Source organism: Apodemus sylvaticus, chromosome 8 (assembly GCF_947179515.1).
Source record: "Apodemus sylvaticus chromosome 8, mApoSyl1.1, whole genome shotgun sequence".
Classification (NCBI taxonomy): Eukaryota; Metazoa; Chordata; class Mammalia; order Rodentia; family Muridae; genus Apodemus; species Apodemus sylvaticus.
Window position 1 is genome coordinate 23,001,409 of NC_067479.1, and position 24,117 is coordinate 23,025,525.

Sequence of the window (24,117 nt, forward strand, 5' to 3'; positions counted from 1 at the left end):
GCTAATCTGTACTTATGAATGAGTACATACCATGTTTGTCTTTCTGGGTCAGGGCTACCTTACTCAGGATGATTGTTTCTACTATCATCTATGCCTTCAAATATCATGATGTTATTTCTTTAAATAGCTCAGTAGTAATACATTAAGTAAATGGACCACCTTTTCTTTATCCAATCTTTGGTTGATAGACATTGAGGTTCTTTCTGGCTATTGTGAATAAAGCTGTTATGAAGAAAGTTGAGCAAGTGTCCTTGTGGCAGGATGGTGAGTCCTTTGGTTATATGCCCAGGAGTGGTCTAGATGGGTCTTGAGGCAGATCTGTTCTCAATTGTTTGAGGCACTGTCATAGTGATTTTCAAAGTGGTTGTACAAGTTTGCACATCTACCAGCAAGAGAGGAGTGTTCCCCTTGCTCCACATCCTTATCAGCAAGAGCTGTCACTTGAGATTTTGATCTTAGCAATTCTGATGATAGGTGTAGAATGGAAGCTCAGAGTCATTTTTATTTACATTTTCCTGATGACTAAGGATGTTGAAGATTTAGTGCTTTTTGCCCATTTGGTATTCATCTGTTGAGAATTCTGTTTAGATCTGTACCCCATGTTAATGGATTATTTGGTTTGTTAATGTGTAGTTTCTTGAGTTCTTTATATATTTTGATGTTAGCCCTCTGTCAGATGTGGAATGATAAAATTTTTTTTCCTATTCTGTAGGCTTCCCCTTTGCTCTGTTGATGGTGTCTTTTGCCTTACAGAAGCCTTTCCATTTCTTGAGGTCCCATTTATTAATTGTTGATCTTACTGCTTGTGCTGTTGGTGTTTTAGTCTTCTGTCAGCTTCACTGTATCTGGTTTCATGTTAAGGTCTTTGATTCACTTGAACTTGAGTTTTGTGGGGGGTTATAGTTATGAATCTATTTACATTCTTCTACATGCAGACATTCAGTTAGACCAGCATGATTGGTTAAAGAAGATGCTTTCTTATTTTAATTGTATTATTTCTGGCTTCTGTATAAAAATCTAGGTATTCAGGAGTGTGTAAATTTCTGTCTGGATCTTTGATTTAATTTTATTGATCAACAAATATGTTCTTGTGTCAAACTATGCAGTTTTTATTGCTATGGCTATGTAGTGCAGCATGAAATCACGGATGTGATACCCTCATATGTTCTTTTATTGTATATAATTGGATAGATGGCTTGGGTTTTAAAGGCTAGGCTCACCAAAAATGCCATAGCTCTTTAATGTCCAATTTTAAAGGTCTACGGTAAGATTTTTGAGATTTGCTTATCATTCCTCCCTTTGCATACTATGTAGGCTGTTAATCTGTTTTGTTAACATAAATGCAAAGTTTAAACACCAGCTGTTCAATCTGGGGTCCTTTCTGTGTTTGTGCGTGTTTTCTTCTCTTTCCTCCGAGGCCTTTTCCTCTCACACTTGTCTCTTCTGGCTACACCTTACCCCTTGATCCATTCTAGGTCATTTTCTGCAGAACTCACATGTAATTAATGGGATGTACCTCATAGCTATTTAAGTTGACATCACAATAGCCTTGGCCAAAGCTTTATAATTCAAAAGATATCTTGAAGTATATTGGTCAACCAGGCTGGAGAAAGGGAAGGTATCATGGGACCATGAAGATGTGTCAGTCTCAGTTGGTAAACAGCTTGGCTTTCACTTCACAGTTGCTTATTATCTTAGGGCTGAAGGAGTGGAGACAGGCAGGTCCTGGGACTCACTGGCCCAGTGAGGTCCCATCTCAACAAAAGTGGATATCACCTTAAGAGCTTGGGCTGTCCTCTGGCCTCTACATGCATACACAGACACCCACCCCCACACATACTTACCTGATGCCACACATGCGCATACACACAACTGAAAGTTTTAGTAAAGAGAATTATCATTCCTTGCTCCATGTGCTCCTTTGGCCTCTATTTTCCCTACTTTTTGGGTCATTCCTCTCTCCTGTAAGTAGCATGAATGGTGGTGAGCCTTTCTCATCAAGCTTGGAATTTACTTGAGATGGATCATAAAATACTCCTATTTATTATTCGTCATTGTTATGAATAATCATAGGAATAGAGATGCTAGTGTTAAGCAGATTAAAGTCTCTGTTTAAAAATACTGTCATGTTTGGGTCACAAGATGGCTCAGATGATACAAAGTTGTCATAGAGACTGACTACCTGAGTTTGATTTCCAGAATCTATATATCTGAAAGTCAGCTTTCAAAGGTTGTTCTCTGATTTCCACATGGTTGTGTGGCATGCACATTCACATTCCTCATTTATAAATAAAAATATTAAAAATACAAGTCATTTTGCTCCTATATTACATTAACTTTAGCAATTAATCATCTTCATAAAACAATAAACCTCAGGGCTTTAACCTAAAGAAAAAGCCAATATACAACTTCTATATCATAGGGGTAGTTGTCTACAAGTTAACCTGAAAGACCTCTGCTCTCTTCGAATTTGATCTATTGGCTTTTCAGAGCCCCCCACTTCCATTCTGTGTGAGTTCCTACATGAACAAAGGCACACAAAGCATAAAGCACACACATCCATTAGAATTCAGCTTATTTTAACTTCCTGATTGCTTTTGTTCATCAAAGTGCTTATTTGAAATAAGCGAGGTTAATGGCAGGCAGTCTCTCCCTCCCCACTCTGTCTTCTCCCCAGTCTTTATTTCCAGGGCAATAAGAACTTTTTGTTCCTTGCAAACAGTTCAGCTGTGATCGGGAGCTGTAATTTGTGTTGGTAGGTTTTCTTTGTGGCTCCAAGTAAAAGACAACTGTCTGCTATAATGGCTTGTACAGCCACAAGAAAATCACTGTTTATTACTCTTAAAAGAAGATAAACTCTGCTGTTCCTCATAGCTTGTTTTGAGCTTTCTCTAGCAAACATTTTAAAGGGCAGAAAGGCAAACAGCTTAAGGGCAGACAACACACAGAAAGCTAGATTTGGACTTAAATTCTGAATCCATCATTTACCGAGTGGCATCAGATAAATGACTTAATCTTTCAAAATGTGTGTGTGTGTGTGTGTGTGTGTGTGTTTCTGTATCAAATAGTTATTTGTGAAGATAAAAATGAAAGCCTCTGGTAAAGACTGATACTTTGATAAACTGTATCTCTAATTAATATTGTCTACATAATTTCAATTAGTATTGTAAATTTTATTCTATCTTATATGTGACTAAGAAAATAATAATTTTCAATCCATTTATATTTATTTTTAAAGTATTTACTTTTCCTTTTAGTATCCTTTTTCTAACTTTCTTCTCCTTTAGCACTTCCTCTTCTATAGCACTTTACAGGATCAGTTCCATTATCAACATTCAGCAATCACATATAACTTTTGATAAACTGGAATAACCTGGGGTTGGCTCTTTGGACATTAGTCAAACGATGCTCCGTATGTCCATTTGTTCTTTTTCTGCACTTATGTGTCTGCTCAATATCTTTATGGTGGCCATGGAGTCCAAAGGAAGAAGATTTAGAGAGAGAGAGAGAGAGAGAGAGAGAGAGAGAGGACTTGAAACCAGGCAAAGTTCCTTCTTATTATGGGAAACGTTTGTAGGGTCTGGGGACTTGAGTCTTTGCCATATCCCAGACACTGTTTAGACACCACACTGGTAACCTTGTATAGTCTATGCTTCCTCATTGCTCAGGTTAATTGTTTTTTTCAAGAGAATTACTTCAATTATTTCTATTGCCTATCTATTTCTCACTGAATAAATATACCCTGTGTGTGCATGTGTGTGTCTGTGTGTCAGACTGATAGACTTGGTCTATTTTATTTTAAAAATTTTATATTAAATAGTGATTTATGTGATGATACAATCTGGATAGGTCTACAGAGGCTATCTTTACACTGGATGAACTAATGTGCAGGCTGCTCTGTCCATATGGCTGGATCCCTTGGAAGTCCCAGTTTGGTACTGAATACCTAGAGGATTCCTGAAAGGCCACTTCTTTCCACTCCATATTAGAATCCTGAAGAAGCTGGGTTCTGATATTATCAATAGCAGAAGCAGGCAGCAACAGGGTAGCTGAATGTTCCAGGGAGACATGAAGGCAAGCAGCCAAAAATCTCCTTTTACCTGGGCGATCACCGGATGGTGCCCACCTTTAGGGCATGTCAATAACTTGATGAAAAATGTCCCTTACAGGTGTGCTAAGTGACTTATCTCTTGTTTTCTTCTACATCCAGTCAAGCTGACAACCAGCATGAATTTGCATGGGGTGAAGGGTTGACTGATTTAAAGTATTTATTAGGGCAATGGACTCACACTGATTTGGGGGCTGAAAGACATGCCAGAACTGACCATTTGAAACCTTCGCTACAGTCTAAGTTGAGATGCTCAAATCAGCGAGGGTGTTGGTGTAATTCTACTCTTAAATCATAGCTGAAGACACAAGAGGCTAAGGAAACACTGTTAAAAGGTCAGGAGCCCAGAGTTGAATGTGGGACTGTCTGATAGCAGAAGAGGGTTCAGGCCCTGGAAGGCTGAGGAATGAGCTCAAGTCTTGCCTGTCATGCTGCTGGTTCCCTCTCAGAGTCTCCTTTGAGCTTTTGTAATGTTTTCTCTGGTCCCCAACTACCTTCCATGCTCTCCTGTTCAAGCTAAGCCAATGCCCTTCACGTCTGCTATCCCCTCAACAGTGAGTAGTTGTGTTCCTCACCAATCAGAGAGAGGCATATTGTTCATATTTCTTTGTTGTCCCACATCAGCTAATTCTTTTCTACAACACAAACATCTTCATTGATTTCCTGCCCTCTCCCTGTACAAACCTCCTAACCCAGGCTTCTCTGCTGCATTTCCTCAGTCATTCCAGAAGCCTCCAACTTATTTGTCAACTTAACTGGGTTGTAGACTGGTTAACATTCTTGAGTGTGTATGTGATACTACTTCCAGAAGAAGTTAGCATCTGAATCACTAGACTAGCGAAATCATTTGATCTTACCTGATACAGGTGGTTCTATCTCACCTAAATAGAGGTCTGCATAGAACAAAAAGGCAGAAGGGTGAATTCTCTCTCTTTGCAATGAACTTAGATTCTGATCTGTTCCTAAGCATGGACCACAATTTCTTCAATTTGTACAAAGAAGATCATGGGATCTTACCACAAGCCAGTTATTTATCTTTATAATTATAATGGCTACTTATCATCTATCTATCTATCTATCTATCTATCTATCTATCTATCTATCTTTCTATCATCTATTTGTATATCTCTACATCTATGTATCTAATCATCTTTCTAACTAATCATCTATTTAGCTAATCATCTATCTATCTATCTATCTATCTATCTATCTATCTATCTATCTATCTATCTATTTATCTATCTATATACCTATCTCCCTCCCTCCTTCCCTACCTACCTACCTACCTACCAATCTATCTGATGTTCGTCTATCTGTCTTTAATCGGCATCTTGCAATGGCTCTTGTTTTGGTTTCTTGTGGAATCTTTAGCAATGCATGTCTCCTAATGGTTTTGTGGGGGTTTTTTGATCCCTTTCCTCTATCTGCCAGTATGATGATCTTGCTAAAATATTCTTTCAGTTATGTTCTCCTGGTTGCATCCATTCAGTATTTTCCATTTAGCCCACAACCAAATTCTTTTCATTGCCTATTTTGTATGCACTTTTGCCCTTTTCCTTGAATAGAAACTAAGAACAGGGACTCTGTGTCCTTAGCTTTATGTTTCTCAAAGTATATAGTAGGATAACTCCTTCTGTGGAATGCCTATGATAAAATTGCACCAAATAGAATGAATGCTGTATCCTTTACATTTCCTAGGGCAGATATAATGATTAATTAAAGAAATATGCTGAAAAACATTAACAACAGGAAACTGTCCCATCCTTACCAACTATATCAAAAATATCCTGGGTTATTTACACATTTGTAAGTCTGGACTTATCTGAAAATATCTGTCATCAATAAACTACTTAATAAAACCTTCATCATTACATGGTTAGTGCTGGAGAGATGAAATCTTAAAAACAGTGCCCCACATTTATAGTTAGACTCCAAAGAAGATGGCAGTAGGAGGTAGTCCACAGAGCTAGAGGCAACAAATGGGACAGCATGAGTCAATGGGGTTTAGGACTCTCTACAGACAGCTAATGAACATTTAATGAGCATCCCAGAGGGGTTTACTGTTCCATGCTGTTATTCAAGTACCATTTTCTTTTGGCCAAGATTCCTTGGTGAATCCACAAAGCCAAGTGGCCTTTTGCCAGGGTTCAAGCAAATTCTTTTTGTCTTGTCAGTTCCTCCCTGCCTCTCACTGTTACAGGGAATGAAGAAGAGGAAATGAGACAGGACAGACTCTGGTTTTGGTCTCCTTCAAGCACTATTTTGTGATAAGAATAGAATTCCTTGCTGCTCCTCTTAAAGACATGAAAACTTTTATGCTTAGAATCCGTGACTCATTCCACTTGGAAACAACCGCATTGTTTCTGGGGTAGATGCACTGAATTCAAGTGCAACTGGCCAAGTTGGGGAAGGAGCTTCAATCCAGCTGGATGAACTCACTATCATCACTTCCCACTGATGATGAGAAATAAGTTTTCCTCTTTGTAAGAAGGAGTTAGAAGCATAAGTGTAATCAATAGTGATGTTGGGGCCTTCTGATCTCCGCTTCGGGATCCAGATCAGCCTGGGCTGCAACAACACATCTCCAGGTCCTGCAGGAGGCCAGAGGGGCACCCAGGAGGCCGGCTGGGAGGAGTCAGTGTGCTCTGGTGAGTCCAGCAGGCCCTGGCAGGAGCCTTCAGTTGTCTACTTCAGGATCTGAACAGCCTGAGCCACAGCACTCAGTCTCCAGGAAGTGCAAGAGGCCTGGTGTGCAACTAGAGGCAGACTGGGAGTGCACAGCTTGCCCCAGCTGCACAGAACTTAGGTTCCAATCCTGAGGCCTCTGGCAGGAGCCTTCAGATCTCCGCTTTGGGATCCAGAACAGCCGGGGCTGCAACACCACATCTCCAGGTCCTGCAAGAGGCCAGAGGGGCACCCAGGAGGCTGGCTGGGAGGAGTCAGTGTGCTCTGGTGAGTCCAGCAGGCCCTGGCAGGAGCCTTCAGGTGTCTGCTTTGGGATCTGAACAGCCTGGGCCACAGCACCCTGTCTCCAGGCAGTGCAGCTGTGCACCAGAGGCCACCTGGGAAGAGGCAGCTTGCACTGGTGAGTCCAGCATTGACAAGACCAACTAACACCAGTGAGAACTAGATGGCAAAAGGCAAATGCAGGAGCTTCACTAACAGAAATCAAGGCAATATGGCAGCATCTGAACCCAATTCTCCTTTAACAGCATGTCCTGGATACCCCATCACACCAGTAAAACAAGATTTGGATTTAAAATCACTGATCATGATGCTGGTAGAGGAACGTATGAAGGATATACTTAAAGAAATTCAGGAGAAAATGGATCAAAAGTTAGAAGCACTTACAAGGGAAACACAAAAATCATTGAAAGAAATTCAGGAGAATACAAAAGCCAATAAGGAGGAAATGCAAAAATCACTTAAAGAAATACAGGAGAACTTTGGTCAACAGGCTTAGGTCATGAAAGAGGAAACACAAAAATCTCTTAAAGAATTACAGGAAAGCACAAACAAGCAAGTGAAGGAGCTAAGCAAAACCATCCAGGATCTAAAATCAGTAGTAGAAACAACTAAGAAAACTCAAAGGGAGACAACTTTGGAGATAGAAAGCCTTGGGAAGAAATCAGGGGACAGAGATGCAAATATCAACAACAGGATACAAGAGATAGAAGAAAGAATCTCGGATGCTGAAGATACCATAGAAACCATGGACTCAACAGTTAAAGAAAATGCAAAATGCAAAAAGCTTGTAACCCAAAATATCCAGGAAATCTAGGACACAATGAGAAGACCAAACCTAAGGATTATAGGCATAGATGAGAGTGAAGATTTACAACTTAAAGGGCCAGCAAATATCTTCAATAAAATTATGGAAGAAAACTTGCCTAACCTAAAGAGAGAGATGCCCATGAATATACAAGAAGCCTACAGAACTAACTCCAAACAGACTGGACCAGAACAGAAATACCTCACATAATAATCAAAACACCAAATGTACTAAACAAAGAAAGAATATTAAAGGGAGTAAGAGAAAAAGGACAAGTAACATATAAAGGAAGACCTATCAGAATCACACCAGACTTCTCACCTGAGACTATGAAAGCTAGAAGATCCTGGGCAGATCTCATGCAGACTCTAAGAGAACACAAATGCCAGCCAAAACTACTATACCCAGCAAAACTCTCAATCACCATAGAGGGAGAAACTAAGATATTCCATGACAAAACCAAGTTCACCCAATATCTATCCACAAACCCAGCCCTACAAAGGATATTAGGAGGAAAACAGCAATACAAGGAGGAAATCTTCACCCTGGAAAAAGCAAGAGAGTAACCTTCTTTCATCAAACCCAAAAGAAGTTAAGCAATCAAATTTAAAAAAATAACATCAAAAATGACAGGAAGTAATACTCACTATTCCTTTTTTTTTTTGAATTTTTTATGTCTTTTTTTTTATTCGATATAATTTATTTACATTTCAAATGATTTCCCCTCTTCTAGCCCCCCCACTCCCCGAAAGTCCCGCAAGCCCCCTTCTCTTCCCCTGTCCTCCCACCCACCCCTTCCCACTTCCCCGTTCTGGTTTTGCTGAATACTGTTTAATATCTCTTAACATCAATGGACTCAATGCCCCAATAAAAAGACATAGACTAACCGACTGGATACCTAAACAGGACCCTACATTTTGCTGCATACAGGAAACACACCTCAGGGTCAAAGACAAACACTACCTTAGAGTAAAAGGCTGGAAGACAATTTTACAAGCAAATGGTCTCAGGAAACAAGTTGGAGTAGCCATTCTAATATCAGATATAATTGACTTTCAACCCAAAGTTATCAAAAGAGAATCTGAGGGACACTTCTCGCTGGTCAAAGGAAAAGTACAACAAGAAGAACTCTCAATCCTGAACATATATGCTCTAAATGCAAGGGCACCCTCATTCATAAAAGAAACTTTATTAAAGCTCAAAGCACACATTGCACCTAACACAATAATTGTGGGTGACTTCAACGCTGCACTTTCCTCAATGGACCGATCAGGAAAACAGAAACTAAACAGGGACACAATGAAACTCATTGAAGCTTTGGACCAGTTAGATTTAACAGATATATATAGAACATTCTATCCTAAAACAAAAGAATATACCTTTTTCTCAGCACCTCATGGTACCTTCTCCAAAATCGACCATATAATTGGTCACAAGACAGACCTCAACAAATATAAGAAGATTGAACTAATCCCATGCCTCTTATCAGATCACTATGGAGTAAAAGTGGTCTTCAATAGCAACAAAGACAACAGAAAACCCACATACACGTGGAAACTGAACAACATTCTATTCAACGATACCTTGGTCAAGGAAGAAATAAAGAAAGAAATTAAAGACTTTTTAGAACTTAATGAAAATGAAAACACAACATACCCAAATCTATGGGACATAATGAAAGCAGTGCTAAGAAGAAAACTCATAGCCCTGAGTGCCTCCAAAAAGAAAATGGAGAGAGCATACATTACCAGCTTAATGACACACCTGAAAGCCCTGGAACAAAAAGAAGCTGTTTCACCCAGGAGGAGTAGAAGACAGGAAATCATCAAACTCAGGGCTGAAATCAATCAAGTAGAAACAAAGAGAACCATACAAAGAATCAACAAAACCAGGAGCTGGTTCTTTGAGAAAATCAACAAGATAGATAAACCCTTAGCCAGACTGACCAAAGGGCACAGAGACAGTATCCAGATTAACAAAATTAGAAACGAAAAGGGAGATATAGCAACAGAAACTGAGGAAATTCAAAAAATCGTTAGATCCTACTACAAAAGCCTATACTCAACACAACTGGAGAATCTGGAGGAAATGGACAGTTTCCTAGACAGATATCTGACACCAAAACTAAATCAGGATCAAATAGATCAACTAAACAGTCCCATAACACCTGAAGAAATAAAAAGGGTCATAGAAAGTCTCCCAACCAAAAAAAGCATGGGACCAGATGGCTTCAGTGCAGAATTCTATCAGACCTTCATAGAATACCTAATACCAATACTCTTCAAACTATTCCACAAAATAGAAACAGAAGGAACTCTACCCAATTCGTTCTATGAAGCCACAATTATGCTGATACCAAAACCACACAAAGATCCAACAAAGAAAGAGAACTTCAGGCCAATTTCTCTTATGAATATTGATGCAAAAATACTTAATAAAATTCTTGCCAACCGAATCCAAGAACACATCAAAACGATCATCCACCACGATCAAGTAGGCTTCATCCTAGGGATGCAGGGATGGTTCAATATAAGGAAATCCATCAATGCTATCCACTACATAAACAAACTCAAAGAAAAAAAACATATGATCATCTCATTAGATGCAGAAAAAGCATTTGACAAAATTCATCATCCTTTCATGCTAAAAGTCTTGGAAAGAACAGGAATTCAAGGCCCATACCTAAACATCGTTAAAGCAATATACAGCAAACCGGTAGCCAACATCAAACTAAATGGAGAGAAACTTGAAGCAATCCCACTAAAATCAGGGACTAGATAAGGCTGTTCTCTCTTTCCATATCTTTTCAATATAGTACTTGAAGTTCTAGCTAGAGCAATTAGACAACATAAGGAGGTCAAAGGGATACAAATTGGAAAGGAAGAAGACTATCATTATTTGCAGGCAATATGATCGTCTACCTAAGTTACCCAAAAACTCCACTAGAGAACTCCTGCAGCTGATAAACAACTTCAGCAAAGTGGCCGGTTATAAAATCAACTCAAGCAAATCAGGTGCCTTCCTATACTCAAAGGATAAGCAGGCTGAGAAAGAAGTTAGGGAAATGACACCCTTCACGATAGCCACAAACAATATAAAGTATCTTGGTGTGACTCTAACCAAACAAGTGAAAGATCTATATGACAAGAACTTCAGGTCTCTGAAGAAGGAAATTGAAGAAGACCTCAGAAAATGGAAAAATCTGCCATGCTCATGGATTGGCAGGATTAATATAGTTGAAATGGTCATCTTGCCACAAGCTATCTACAGATTCAACGCAATCCCCATCAAAATCCCAACTCAGTTCTTCACAGAGTTAGAAAAAGCAATTCTCAAATTCATCTGGAATAACAAAAAACCCAGGATAGCTAAAACTATTCTCAACAACAAAAGAAATTCTGGGGGAATCAGCATCCCTGACTTCAAGCAATACTACAGAGCAATAGTGTTAAAAACTGCCTGGTATTGGCACAGTAACAGACAAGTGGACCAATGGAATAGAATTGAAGATCCAGAAATGAATCCCCACACCCATGGTCACTTGATCTTCGACAAAGGAGCCAAAAACATCCAGTGGAAAAAAGATAGCCTTTTCAACAAATGGTGCTGGATCAAGGTCAGCATGCAGAAGAATGCAAATTGATCCATTCTCATCTCCATGTACTAAACTTCACTCCAAGTGGATCAAGGACCTCCATGTAAAACCAGACACACTGAAACTAATAGAAAAGAAATTGGGGAAGACCCTTGAGGACATGGGCACAGAGGAAAAGTTCCTGAAGAGAACACCAATACCTTACGCTCAAAGATTAAGAATTGACAAATGGGACCTCATAAAATTACAAAGTTTCTGTAAGGCAAAGGACACTGTTAAAAGGACAAAACGGCAACCATCAAATTGGGAAAGGATATTCACCAACCCTATATCTGATAGATGGCTAATATCCAATATATACAAAGAACTCAAGAAGTTAGACCCCAGGGAACCAAATAACCCTATTAAAAAATGGGGTACAAATCTAAACAAAAAATTTTCACCTGAAGAAATTGGGATGGCCTAGAGGCACCTTAAGAAGTGCTCAACATCATTAGTCATTAGGGAAATGCAAATCAAAACAACCCTGAGATTTCACCTTACACCAGTCAGAATGGCTAAGGTCAAAAACTCAGGAGACAGCAGGTGTTGGCGAGGATGTGGAGAAAGAGGAACACTCCTCCACTGATGGTGGGATTGCAAGATGGTGCAACCACTTTGGAAATCAGTCTGGCGGTTCCTCAGAAAACTGGGCATGACACTTCCTGAGGACCCTGTTATACCACTCCTGGGCATATATCCAGAGGATTCTTCAGCATGCAATAAGGACACATGCTCCACTATGTTCATAGCAGCCTTATTTATAATAGCCAGGAGCTGGAACAAACCCCGATGCCCCTCCAAGGAGGAATGGATACAGAAAATGTGGTATATTTACACGATGGAATACTATTCAGCAATTAGAAACAATGAATTCTTAAAATTTTTAGGCAAATGTTTTGATCTGGAAATTATCATCCTAAGTGAGGTAACCCAATCACAAAAGAATACACATGGAATGCAATCTCTGATAAGTGGATATTAATTAGCCCAGAAGCCCTGAATACCCAAAGCACAAATCGCATAACAAATGACTCCCATGAAGAAGTATGGAGAGGGTCCTGATTCTGGAAAGGATTGACCTAGCATTGGAGGGGAATATAAGGACAGAGAAAAAGGAGAGAGGTGATCAGAGAATGGATGGAGAGAAGAAGGTTTATGGGACATATGGGGAGGGGGGATCTGGGAAAGGGGAAATCATTTGGAATGTAAACAAAGACTATAGAAAATAAAAAAATATTAAAAAAAATAGTGATGTTGGATCTAGCCGGGGTTGATTTAAAAAAAATATTTTTTAAGCTTCTAAGTTTCCACGATCATTTTTTATAATCAAGATTTATTTTCAGTTTTATTCATGTGTATGGGTGTCTGTCTGTGTTTTCTCTGTGTACGGACACCTGTGGGGCATAGAGGAGGGCATCAGAGTCCCAGGTTCGGGAGTCATAGGCAGTTGTGAGCTCCCTGACTTGAGTTTTGGGATCTGACCTCTGGATACCTGGAATCACTCTTAACCACTAGTTATTTCTCCATCTCCTCCCCTCATTTATTTCACCTATATATGCATACGTGTTTTTGATCAAATTTACATCCATTCTCTTTCCTCTAGTTTTTCCCTCAATCTCCTTACCACTTACTTCCATTAACCTTATGTACTCTAAAAACAAAATAAAGCAAACCACAAACCACAAAACAAAGCAACACAACAAAACCCTCACTGAGCCTACTTAGTGCTTTCTGTATGTACATGGGTGTAGGGTCATCTGCTGGAGCATGGGTAGCCTTTAAGCTACTCTATCACAGAAAAAAAATCTACTGGATTCTTCCTAGTAGCCACCAATTGCCAATAGCTCTTCAGCTAGCGAGTGGGATTTCATGAATCCTTTCTTCCCTATGCTGAGAGCCCAGGGATCATTATGGAAGAGGGCATAAAGGTCAAAAGAGCCCGAGCTATCAGATATCTGCAGGAAAATAGCACTTGGAAAACATGAATTCTGGTACACATGAACTTATTATTTCTGTGCTTACACGCACAGGATCTATACAATATCTATACAAGCCAAGCTGCTAGCCAGGAAGAAAGATAATCCTGCTGCAACTTTCTAGCAGCTAATCCCAGCAGTTTCCAATATTACATGAGATTGTGTGTAGCTACCACTTGTGAGTACTTACTAATATTCCAGGAACTAAGGGATGCACACAACCTAAAATGTTTCATACACTCCGATCATGTATTTGTCGTTATAGATGGACTATAACTGCTAAGTTCAACCTACATTTTCCTAAGATATAAAGGACATTTACTTGGCATTATTTAATGACTCTGTGAAACTTTGACTAAGGAAGAAACTTACTGTACTTAGAGTAATAAGTGTGTACTAGGATCTCAGTGGGTGAAGGAATAGATGTTGCTGCAATGAAGGTAATGGCAAAGTCCCTTGGGCAGCTCCTCTAGCCTTCATAAACATAAAATGTGGTTTGGCCTAAGTGTTTCTGTTCTCTGTGTTCCTATAGTCTGTGTACTCTTCAGAATTCCTTTTCACCATATTCCCATCCTGGTAATTGAGAACTCAGAAAGGAAACAATTTTCTTTTTTTTTCTAACTGAAAATCTAGAGGCCCCTCAGTGTCCACTATGATTTAGGTTTCTATGTGGCCGCTAACCAAAGCACTTTTAGATGTGTGTATTTTTCTGGCTAAAATCCCTTAAGAGCATCCATACAGCTTGACAATTTTCAGGACAACTCCTCTTTAAGTGAAAAATAAACAGGGATCCTAGAATCCTCCCTTCTGTTTCAGACAGAAATCCCAGCTGTTTGTTTCTCGCTTCCCTCAACAAAAAGAAAACAAGAGACTGCATTCACACACAGCCCATAAAGCTTGGTATTTGTCTCTTGCAGGGTGTGTAGCTTCTGCTTAGCAGCCTATCTGGCTACCCCCTCCACATTCTACATAAGCTCTCCCATCCTCCAGGGCTTCTCCAGCCTCATGGTGAGAACATGAGCTCAAGCCTTCCTTACTTGCCCCAGTGCTTACAAACCATAGACTCATTTCCAGTCTTAGCAGGCTGATGGATCATGCTGCCAGAGTTACCTTTACAAAGCAGCATGTGCATGTTTTCACTCTCAAATCTGCTGGGAACTGGTGACAAGCCTCTCATGGCTTCTTACACTTGATCTTAGCCCAAAGGCTGAGAAGCGATCTCTCATGGCTTCTTAAAGCCTTCAAAATAAAATGTCAACTTCTTGGTTAGAGGGTTGGGAATTCAATTTAATTGCTGACCCTCTTCCTTTATTGATTTTTTGGGGCCAGTTGTGGATTAGATATGTAAGCAAATGAGGCCAAAATGCAATACCTAATGGCTGCTGAGAATGCTGCAGCTTGGAGCTTGGCAGATGGGTGGTGGGGTGAGTGGCTGGGATGTGGTCATTGCAGTCCTTTCCCCAAGCTCGCCAGAGGTTAGGAAGAGCCACTGAGAGAGACACTGGGCTTCCTTTTCTTTTGTTTCAGGCCCCAGGATTATGGTTCAATTTGATAAGACTGCAGGATTTGAGAGACTTCTTTAAATCTTAGGAAGCAGCCTATCTAATTCTGGAAATGTAGTGAGCTGGTCTTACAGACCAGAGGGTTACAGGACAGTATGGTCTTAGAATCCAACTTGGTTTGGGAGTTTCCTCCTCTTGACTCTTGTTTTGGGATGCTGAGGTGGGATACTGAGGTAGAGGCGCATCCTTATCACTGTCTCTTTGAACCAGGAAGAATTTGCCTTCACAGGTGGGAAACAGGTGGTAGGGAAGCTGTGATGAGGACTTAGGAAATCAGCATCACCACATCATTGTATTATTTTTCTTCAAGCTGAAGGATGACGCTTGTGATATCATAACTTTTCTTAGAGGAAGAATTAATCTCTTTCATTTGGTAGTATGTGCCCTGGCCTTTCTGACCTTGCAGAGACAGGTTGAAGTAGAGCTTCTGAGAGAGTTAATGAAGATGGCAAAACATGGTGAACTCAGTTGGACTTTGTAATCTGGGTTCTCCAGACACAACGTTGAGTCCCAGAATACAAGCAAAAAATCCACCCAGCCATTCTGCTACTAAGAAAACACCACTGTCCTCCCACATAGGAAAATACCCTACATTTACCTAGTGCTCTATCAATTCTCAGCCCAATCCACATCTTCATATATGTTCATTCAAATACCCTACTTTCATACATCGAATTATTTATTATGTTAGGTTGTTGGGTTACAAGTAGGAAAAAGCCAGCTAGAAATATTGAAGTTCCAGCAATGTCTCTGGCCCCATTTGCCTTCATCTGGGGGTGTAAATTGCTTTATGATGAGGATATTTTTCTCTGTATTTTGTTTTTCCTCATGGATAACTTTACAGTAGATGTTACAATTTGAAAGAAAACCCGTTCTTTTCTAAGTGGTCTTATATGAAACATGATGGATAATGTATGATTATCTCAGCTTGAAGGGAAATCAAGATCTCTTGGCCAATTCCAGTAACCAGGGATGGACACTCAGAGAAGCTAGATTCAGGGTATGTGCCCTAGATTACTCCATGGGGCACACAGTAGGGAAGGTGGAGGGAGATCCCTTGATAGCCACATTAGAAGGTGTCTGGAGTTTCTTGAAGGAAGGGGACTGAACAGGGATGAAGTCTATGTCTACTATACAAGCTGACTGCCTCATATAGTGTAGCTCTGTCTTTGTCTTTCTCATTTGTCTCACCACTGGACGCAAAGGTATCACACACTGAAAAAGATCATACACTATCACTCTTGCAAAATTAGAAGGTGACAAAAATCTAGATTTTACCTCATTAAATGGGGAGGAAAACAAGTCCCCAGCCTTTGCAGCCCAGTGGTCCTGTGGCATTTGATGTAAGCACCATAGCCAGCTGGGTTATCCATCACATTGAGAAAGGATACTGGCGGAGCCCTTGCCCTGCTTCTCTCGGCAGCTCCCTACTGAAACCTGAGGCATCCTGTGAGCTGGGACCTTGGAAGCCTGCAGACACAAGGCTCTGGCCAAGTCTCGTTCCTTACTCATGGGGTTCTTCATGCTGTTCAGTTTTCTCAGCGCACAGGAGTGTCTCCATCACAGTACTTGGCTGATATCCCGAGTTATTTTTTATCATGTGTCCCAAAATATAATGAGTACCTTAGAAATAATTTCAGCTTTATAGGAAAGTTATGCGAATAGAGCAGACATACCATGTCCCCTTCCACCCAACTTCTCGTTCAATAGCTATGGTGAACTGTCAAAATTAAAGAAATGATAGTACTATTAAGTATGCCTTATTCAGCTTTTAGCAGTTTTCTGGCAATTAATATTTTTCTCTTTGAGGATATACCATATTGGCATTAACTAAGTTCTTTTGATTTAATCACAGAGTTAATTTTGTGATGTCAAGAGACAGCTATTATGACTGATTGTCCAAATGGTGTGTATTTATCATCCCTCCTTGTAAGCATATTCTATGCAATGTAAAATTTTAGCCCTTCTCATGGAAGCTGGACACTGTTACCCCTTTGGAACCATCTTGTATTCCAAGAGGCTCTGTTCATTCTCTTAATCCTGACCAGCCTCAAGAGAAGGTCCTATCACTTGCTGGATTGAAAGGTGACATGAAATGCAGAGGAAATAGACCAACCCAGTGCAGAGACCAAGAGGACCAGCCAACCTCCTTCTCAACTTCCAGCTGATGCAGATCCACATAGAAATCCAGCCACGCCCAGTTAAATCTGTACTAGAGCAGAAGGGCCACCCAGGTACATGGTTGACTTGTGGCCAAAATAAATGTTTATTATTGTAACTCACTGAAGGTTTGCTATTACTTTAATATAACAATATTCTGGATAGCCATGTGACTGGGTCAGGATAGAATCTAGAGCTTATCATATAGCAGCACGGTTTACACTATCACCAACAAGTTAGATAAATTTTTTTAAATTTTCGGATATTGAGTCATTTATCAATCAGAGTTGGAAGTGGCTTCAGTGAATATTTCTGAACTCTTTCCATTTCAATGTTTTGAATAAAAAACGAATACATGTAATATTCTTTAAAATGTTTTCACTTTCTTATGGGCATGTATGTGCATGCTTGCATGAGTAAATATGTACAACACATATGCAGGTGCCTGTGGAGGCCAGAAGAGATCACTGGGTTGCCTGGAACTGGAATACAGGTATCTGTGAAACACCAAGTGGGTGCTGGGGCTGAATCAAGGTTTTTCTGCAAGACAGGTAAGTGCTCTTAACTGTAGAACCAACTCTCTAGTATCTGCATATAATAGTATAATATAAGGTAGAACTGGATAGTTTTCTACTTTTTGATGTGAGTTGTTTGTGCATACTGTCTGTCTAGGAGTGATCACCACAATAAGCCCCAAATGCCTTTTCATCTAATACTAAGGATATGGATATATGTTATTGTATCCAACTAAGCTATCTCTCTTGTCAGAGTTGCCTACTGAATATTGCAGGCACAAGTCTGGAATTTAAACTTGATATCCTCAGCTATCTTATAGATGAAATATATTTTTGTTTGTTTGTTTTTAATTCCCAGTGTAGAAAGTGTCATTAAAACCTATTTTTCAAACAGTAGGATTTGCTTTAGGGAGTGGAATCAACGGCGAGTGGGAACTTACACAATCAGTAAAAATTTATTACTCAGTATTGCTTTCTGGTTCTTGGATCTAAGTGCCAATTCCCCTGGAGAAGGCCCCAGTTTTCCTTAAAAGATCCAACCTTACCCTTCACCCTTTCCTTTGTCTTACTTACTTTCTGCTTCTTTCTGTGAAGTGACAACTTCCTCAGGATTGTAAGGATATGAATGGCAGTTCCAAGGTTTTGCTGTTCTCTTGCCAAAGAGTATCTTACCTTCCAGTCAGCATCTTGTGACTAAGAGGGCGAGAGAGTGGCTGCAGCTAAGATATCTGTCATCTACCGTGGCCTACACCACATTTAATGTCTATCTTTGCCTCGAAAAGCATAGAGGCAAAGGGTAGTTTTTAATGGAGTCCTAGAAAAGTACCCTTTCCCTGAATGCTTATTCTACAGACAGTAGAGATGAGATGGCTTAAACTATGAAGTCATCTGATTTATAATTAATCAGATTTTCCTGTAGGTCAGATCTTGCTTGATCAGAAGCTTTCATTGTAGTGTGGCCTTACACCAGTGGGTCAGACTTTAAATGGCAAAATCTATAATCTCTTCCTCCCTGTTATTTATTATAGAAATGTCTCCACTTTAAATGAAGAATTTAATAATAGCAGTACCTAGCACGACTGAAACTTAAGTAAGTTGTTAAGACCTCAAATGCCCATCTATCATACCATCAGAGACATCAAAATGCTGGGATTTGTCACTTACACTTGAATGGTAAGAACACTCACTGCACAGTACTCAGGCATCTTCCCACAACCTTGTGTGGCCTCTGACCTTTAGCTTCCCCTTGCAGCTATGGCTTCCTGCACGTCTCTTCGCCTTGTCTCCACACTTACTTGGTACAATTTCACTCCTTCTAATTCTTAAAATGTGTGATCACATGTGTCACTCACTATCCTAAAGAGGCTTAAACATTGGATAAGTCACAACACCTATAAGATAAATGTTACAGCAAGCAGGAGTTGGTTTCAGTCAAAGAACACAGGAAGGGGTATATTTAGGGTCATTTTATAATTCCATCTTTGTAGATGTTTTTAACCTAGCTGATGATGAATTTTCTCTTAGGGTTCATTTCTATGTTGCCTTCTCCACTGGATGTAGACTATTTCTTCTGTGGTTCTTTGGGATTCTTTGGTCCAAATCCTCATCACTGTAAGTTTAACAGCATATGCAGGAATGATAGCACCTGGTTCTGGAAATTCTGAAGGTTGATGGTGTAGCTCTCCCTTGCCATACCCTCACTGATGTTGCCACACAACCTTTCAAGGTATAGCTGTGCCTTTCATAAACTAAACAGGTTAGGGAGATAGGCTGTCCTTGAGCCTTGTCATTTTGTGAACTTGAGCAGGCCTAAGTATTCTTTTTATTATTCATCTCCATCTTTCCTTATATACTCATATCTTATTTTTTAAAAACTCAAAAGACAATTAAATATTTCAAAACTACAAATGTATTAAAAGGAGTAGATATTTTCAAAAATACCTTCTGTGCTTAAAGGGAGTATAGTATAGTATAGTATAGTATAGTATAGTATAGCATAGCATAGTATACTATTCCTGTTCTCAGAATATCCTATCTTTAATAACGTACATTATGATCACCAGGGTATGTGTATATAGGTTCAAAGATCAAATGATTCAACAAGATTTATGACAGGAAAGAGGCTTCCACTTTTACAGTGTGTATAAGTCTGTTCTAGTTCGCAGGGACTATATACTAGTTTTCTATTTGGTTGGGAGCATTCATCTCTGATCTTAAACTAGGTGTTAGCTTGGCCTATTTTTACTACATTAAAGCTCTCTATTTTAGTGTCATCCCCTCTTGCTGTGATGAAGTATGCCAACAAGAGCAACTACAATGATAAAGGGCTTGCTTGGATGAAAGGTCCCATCATTGTGGGAAGGTCAAGGTGGCAGGAACTTAAAGCACCCAGTCACAGCATCAACAGTTGAGACACGGGAATAGGCAAATGTGTGCATCCCCCATTTTTATTCCAACCCAGGATCTCACATACAGGGAATGGTGCTCTGGACACTGAGGGGACTTTTAACTAATGGAGATAATCCCTTACCTCTATTTCCACAGGAAAACCTACACCGTCTTTTACTGAAAAGCATTAGGGTGATGTGCCAAATTTCCCAATTCTCCCAAGAATGTTACACAACTGGTGCTGGCTTAGAAATTCATATCATAAGTTGATGAATGATACGCAATGGATGTCTTATAGCATTGGGCTACATCTCCTCCAGACCACTAGATGAGGAGGGTTGGAATCCTTCTGACTGATTTCTTCATAAATGAATCTCTGGTTGCCTGCTGCAGTGGGGGAAGGGTAGTTGCCGGAGTGTGTTAGATGCAAAAAGAGGATCTAACAGTGACTTATTACCGGAATTCGGATACTTCTGCTTGCTCAGCTTGCTGAGACACTGGCATCTCTAGTGCCTGGGTTACTCTGGTTTCCTACAGAAAGAAACAGCTCGTTTCATAGTCATCTTCCCGTCTCCTTGTTTGGTGTCCAGCTTTCTCTGTTCCTTACTGTCTGTCTTCCAAGCACATGGTGATGCCATCCATTTTTACTATTGTATCCTCTTGCATTTGTGTGGCCTTTGTACTGGTTACACATCTAGCTGCTGCGACAGAATCCCTGGCTAAGGAACATTAAGAAAGCAAGACAGGATTTAACTTGGCTTACAGTTCCAGTGAACGCCGCTCACCATGGCAAGGAAGGTGGTGGTTAGCTGTATTGTGCGCACGGTCAGCAGCAGGCGCTGATGAACGCTTGCACTCAGCTTGCTTTCCCCTGTTTATTCAGTTGAGGATGTATCCCCATGGAATGATAAGGTTTACATTCACAGCAGGTGTTTATCCTTAAATTAACCCATCTATAGATAATTCATTATAAATGTGACCAGATGCTATATCCATGGTGATCCTAAATACCCATCAAGTTGACAAGATTAGCCATCACAGCCTGTAGAGACCAGGCTATGTCCTTCTCTAAGTTACTCAATGATGTAGAAATAGTGGCTTTTCAGGCTGGGCACTGTCTTAGGAGCCACCACTATCTTAAAGCCGTTTGACTTCACTTTGAAGGAGAAAGATGACTGCAACTCCTGGGTAGACCCAGAAATGGTACCATGTCTCAGACACCCCACATTCAGCACAGATGGATAAATGTTTTATTCTGAGACTAGAAAGGAAGCCATCCTGTAAGTTTATTGGGGTGAATTGAAACTGTAAGAGTATGTGGGCATGTTAAAATCAGATCTGGGAAGCAAGGCTCAAAAGCTTGTTGGACCTGCCACTGATGGAAGGCTGTAACTTTCTATATTAGACCCCATAAAGTGATAGACAACTAATTCTAAGATGGCGTGACATCACAGCAGCCCCGCTCCTGATAGGTGGTGTTTGTGACAAGGACTGTGGACTCTCGGTCCTATTGCTCCCGCTCAGCCCTGTCCCCCACAGCCTGTTCAACTGCCTGCACATTCATGTGTTTGTATGGATCTGATCCTAACTGACCATTTCCTGATCTCAGACTCTGGTTTGGCTTTTCACCCACAACTGAACTCAGCAGCTTCTCAAGCCTGCTGGCAGCGGCTCCAGTAGCAGCTGATCTTGCCACTCCTGCCTAAACCTGACCTGGCTGTTTAGCTCATCAGTATAGACTCTCCCCAGACAACTTCTGAAGCCCCTTGGATGCCATCACAGCATTTTTTAATTTGTACTCACTCTATAGCCCTATTGCATATAGGTATGCATGTAGATCTACAGGTATGCTTACTGGCTGTTATATAAGAATTAGTATTAAGAATTAAGACTGGAATAGAAGAGCCTACATTCTTCCCACCTTAGGCTATCAAGGTAGGTGAATCATATGACAAAATGCTGTCACTGAAACCACTAAACCTTATGGAAAGAAACAAACACGTCCATCCAGCTTTCTGCATAGTGTTTCCAAGGCAGCCCCGATGAGTTTATTTCTTAATTTTTTTAATTAAGAAATTTACTGGGTTTTTAAAGAAAATATCATCTATGGATTTTTTTTTCATGTGTCGCTTGCTATCTAAAGTCTCAGAGTTTGGGATATCTCTGTATATAGAAGCATGTATACATGTATATACAAGCATGTTCTGCTATACAGTTGGATTTCCCAGGTGTCTTCTCTTGCCTCAAAATGATCCCATATTAAATTATTTTGATTGAAAAGGGGGCTGGAGTTAGAGCTTAGAACTTCCAAAGCCTGTGACTTCTCCCATGGGGTCTTTAGTAGTATCGCAAGCCCAAGAGCAACAATTAAGCCCAATCCCATTTGGCCTGGCTGACATCAGATTATACCCAGTGTTTGTTCAAGAGAGTAAATTTCTTTTCTTTTCCACCACTCTCATTCCTTTAACACAAATTATATCATTTTAATCTCCATTTTCCTTATTAGATGATAAGCACAGTGGGAAGTGGCATAAAGGGACAGTGCTGGGGGACAGGCTTCTCTTCTGTGAACTTGATCCTGGCTGAGCTCAAGAACTGGATGGACAGCCCCATCACAGGTGCTGAGCCTAGGTCACATCAGCTGACGTGGGAGAACGGACAAAGTTCACGAGGCCTCCTCTACACAAAGAACTACAGGCAGTGAGTCCGCCAACAACAGGACCAAGAGTCTTCCCCAGGGGTGGGAATATAACAAACGGTTTTCTGAAACAGAATTGTCACTGCTGAAACATACATTATACACACGGAGCAAGTTTAGGAATATATACATATATGCATGTGTGTGTGCGCGCGCGTGGTGTGTGTGTGTGTGTGTGTGTGTATTAGCAATTGGTGAAAAGAGAGGCCATGAATTTGAAAGAAGCAGTGAGGGGCTTTATGGGAGGCTTTGGAGAGAGGAAAAGTTAGGAAGAAATGATGTAATTATTTGATCATCTCAAAAATAAAATAAAATGAAATAAAACAAAACTAGAGAAGATCACCCTACAGTAACTGTCTTGCAATTTGCCTACTTCTTTTTGCAGATATGTGAACCCTTTCATGACATACAACTTGTGTGCGTTCTTTCCCCCTAAGTATAATCTCCATATTGTTTTTAAGTTTTCTTGGTGGAGAAGTATTGTATAAATGAATTTTGATACACACTTCTTATTTGCTTACATATTTCTGTAAGATGTTTTTATCTTCTTGAATTACAATTTTAGGTCAAAGAGTGGCTACTCTTTACACCCTGATAAATAAAGCCAAACTGTCTGTCTGTCTGTCTCTCTCTCTCTCTCTCTCTCTCTCTCTCTCTCTCTCTCTCTCTCTCCTCTCTCTCCCTCTCTCTCTTAATGTTTAATTGTTCCATATTCTTTTCTCCATTTAAATTTTTTTCCAAATGATTTCCCCTTTCCTGGTTCTCCCCCCCTCATAAGTCCCATAAACCCTCTTCCCTCTGCCCATTCCCCCAATCACCCCTCCCACTTCTCTGTCCAGGAAATCCCCTACACTGTTGCATCAAGCGTTTCCAGGACCAGGGCCCTCTCCTTCCTTTTTCTTGGGAATCATTTGATATGTTAATTGTGTCTTGGGTATTGAGTTCCATATTTATTATTAAGCAAAGATTTAAAACCCAGTATTCAAGCAGTTGTAAAAAAAAAAACAAAACAAAACACGTGGCTGGAGAGATGGCTCAGTGGTTAAGAGCACTGACTGCTATCCCGAAGGTCCTGAGTTCAAATCCCAGCAACCACATGATGGCTCACAACCATCTGTAATGAAATCTGACGCCCTCTTCTGGTGCATCTGAAGACATCTACAGTGTACTTATTTATAATAATAAAGAAATCTTAAAAAAAAAGAAAAACAAAATGCTTTTCACATACAAGTAATATAAAGACACACTAGTAAAATAAAATGCAGAAGGAATAGAGTGCTATAGGGCCTAAGGGCTATTTC